Source organism: Capsicum annuum, unplaced genomic scaffold (genome assembly GCF_002878395.1).
Source record: "Capsicum annuum cultivar UCD-10X-F1 unplaced genomic scaffold, UCD10Xv1.1 ctg80331, whole genome shotgun sequence".
Taxonomy (NCBI): domain Eukaryota; kingdom Viridiplantae; phylum Streptophyta; class Magnoliopsida; order Solanales; family Solanaceae; genus Capsicum; species Capsicum annuum.
The window spans coordinates 1-3,244 of record NW_025890976.1 but is presented as its reverse complement, the minus strand read 5'-3'; the positions used below and the strand labels follow the sequence as shown (position 1 = coordinate 3,244).

Genomic DNA, 3,244 nt, shown 5'->3' with positions numbered 1-3,244 from the left:
TACAACTTCATACGTCATACTTTAATTTTTTTAAAAAAGTTCACATTTTTTCAAAAAAAGTTATGAAAATAAAAATTGAAAATATTTTCTATTTTTTAAAAAGAAAATATTTTTGAAATTTTTTTTCTTCATTCCAAACACGCCCTTAATAAGCATACATTAGACATTGCTACATCTTCACACATGTCATACTTTAAGGTAATTATAATTGATATGGGTTATCCATATTTGAGAATGAATAATATGGATTGACCCATATTTGACCCACTATTAAATGGGTTGGATACCCAACTCAATTAACATGGATAAAACGGGCGAATAACCATATAATTTATCCATTTTACCACCCTCGTATGCAGCCTTACCTTGCATTTCTTACATTTCTGTCGGAGTCAAAAAAGCCTCATTCTTCTAGAACAATCAAGGCAAAAGGGGAGGCTCTGATTCACTGTTCTCATACAAAATCCGAAGAGCTTTAAAACTGTCATGGCTGCAAGGATCAGTTAGCCTTATGAGAATGAGAAAAAACATCAAAATTAGATCTTTTCACCAAATCTCACAGATCCATCTGAGAGCTGCCACACCAAGATATTTTCTTCAAACAACAATCTTCATAGCCTCTAAAAAATGAAACGAAGGAAGTAATAAATCAATCAACTAAGGGTGGTTTTGCAATCGGAAAAACTTCCATTTGGGAGATCATTGGCAGCGGACAATGACAGAAGGGTGCAAAACCACCCATTGGAACTCCCCCACAGCTCACTTTCTTCACCGCAACCTCACACATAAACTACGGAGAGTTCCCAAAAATTGAGGCATAGATCTGTGTTATATCCTGCACACAAAGTGATCCGACGACGCCATGGCTGCAAAAACCACCAGAAAATCTGGGGTCATGCCTGGCCAAGATACGGGCTGGATAATTTCAAATGTTGGATTAATAATCATAGAAGGGAACGATAGATTGACAAGATCATCAATACCTCTTTCAAGCCATGAAATCAGTAGAGTAAACACAAAGCATTCCTTCCACTACTGAAACGTCAAACCCTGTTGTGCATCGATACCATACGCATTTGCTCCAGCAATGGTATCGTTCCGTACACCTCATTTGAAATACTAAATGAAATCATAGAAAACTATCGTGAAAAACTGAGCCAATGAAATGCTCATGTGCAAATAAGACCTACATACAACGCACAGCATCTGCCACTAGGATGTTCATCAATTTTACTCCACGAGTCATTTTTTAGTGAGAGAATTTCACTAGATACTTTACAACCATCATTTCTATCCACATCAGTCTTAAGGACCTTATAGCCATCAGTAGTTGAGTCATATCCCATCCATATGTAAAAGTTCCCTGTGGTGGAAATTCTGGACGAGGAAGTACTATTGGTTCTCTTGTGAAGGGGTTCCATAGCAAAAACATGAGATCTTTATCAGGAAAATTAAGAACCCAAATAAAAGACAAGCCATCGAAACAACAATAGATTCCGACACACCATGGTTCAAAGTCTGACGGGCAATCAAGTTTTTGTACATCCTCAACCAGTTGAGTTGACGATAAAGAAGAAATTTCTGGGAAATTTGATAATTCTTGGCGTGATTGAGATGCTTCCTTATAAAGTAAGGATCAGAGGTTAGTTTCTTCCAAGGTTTTGAAACATTTGAATCGAAAGAAGAGACTACACAGGTAACCTGCTAAGGATGTCCATAATTATTTCCTCTTGGAAGTGAATGCCCATTTCCTAGATAAGACAAGACAAGTAAACAAGGGAAGTGAAGACATTAATTATTTCACAAAATGCAAGATCAAATATGAAAAACGAAAGCTACATAGAGACCAAAAGGTTTTCAAGTACAGCCTGTACACCTAAAAAATTGGTTTTCAAGGAGAAGGGATTAGGGTTGTTAAGAAAACATACAATTTAATTTCGCTGGTAAAGACTCATACCTGAGCAAGCCAAGGATTTGATGGGAGTTCAAAAATCGGGTCAAATACTTCCAGTTTCCCAGAAATTGAGGCTCAGATTTGTGTTTAAACTCGCGCATGACAGAGAATCCAGCGACACCATGGCTGCAAAAACCACCAGAAAATCTGGGGTCATGCCCCGCAAAGATACGGGTCGGATAATCTCAAATGCCCGACTAATAAGCTCAAAAGGGAGGCAAAATTAGTGCTATTTGAATAGAAGAGGGGCGAATTTGACCCTTTCCCATGAAAAAATCACAGAAATCATCATCGCCATTTTTTAGCTGCCAATTATACTCACCAGTCACCACCAATGCTCCAGCGAAGTCACAAAAGAAAGAAAGAAAGTAACAGAAAAACACATGGTGTTAGCATACAGCACCAAACTCCACAACTCCAAATGCATACTGATCATACTCCCTCTGAAAGGGAATAATGAAATGTTTTTGCAGAGGATGGCCATTTTTGAGAGGTCTGTATATGCAATAAATAGCTATTTCTTGGGATTGCTTTTTAATCAGAAAGAGTGAAGTCCAAAAGAGCTAAGAAAAGGCTGTTGATGTTTTTACAGTAACGGAGAAATCATTGGCTAATGCAGAGAGAGGCAACCATCCTTTCAACGAAATCCTCCAACTCTCCGGGGCCTCATTCTCTCCATTCTGAGCTTTTGCTATGTCGAGAAGACGGAGGCAAATAAGACACAAACGTCTAGAATAGAAGAAATGTCAAAAATGGTCCCTTATGTTTGAGAGCTAAGTTGCTTGGACTCTTCAAAAATGTATACGGATGTGTGTCGGATCCTCCAAAAATAGTGTATTTTTGAAGGATCCGTGTCCAAAAATAGTGTATTTTGAAGGATCCGACACGGGTGCGGCAACATTTTTGGAGAGTCCGAGCAACTTAGTTTGAGAGTAGGTTCAAAGTAGTCTTTCAAGTGTGAACTGACCTGTTTTGGTCTTTTGTATTTTCATGAAATCAGTACCTAAATTTTCAGATCAATTCAAGCAAACTTCTAAAAGATACTGTTCCAGCGATCAACCGTAAGTTAAAACTGAGGTAAGGAGGCTCAGATTTTCGCCTATTTAATCAAAGAGCAGAGCTAAACCAGCCATGGCTGCAATTATTGGTTGCCTCTTGAGAAGGAAAAGAAACCTATTATTTCTCTTCGTCCTTCACAGACCTTCCAAGTTGTCTTTGCCAAGCCAGGCCTTGGAATTGACTCCCAACATTTCAGTCTTCTTAAGATAATCTTCATAGCCTCAATATTTT

The 3,244-nt window shown here is 38.3% G+C and overlaps 1 long non-coding RNA gene across 1 annotated transcript; it reads right to left on the bottom strand.

Annotated features, from left to right (window-relative positions):
* Window positions 1–392: 392 nt before the first annotated feature.
* LOC124895165 lies at window positions 393–3,233 on the bottom strand. The gene is made up of 2 exons (XR_007051548.1): window positions 1,958–3,233; window positions 393–1,751 (listed from the first exon to the last, which is right to left on the bottom strand). It is a non-coding gene; the product is annotated as an uncharacterized LOC124895165 (long non-coding RNA).
* Window positions 3,234–3,244: the final 11 nt, after the last annotated feature.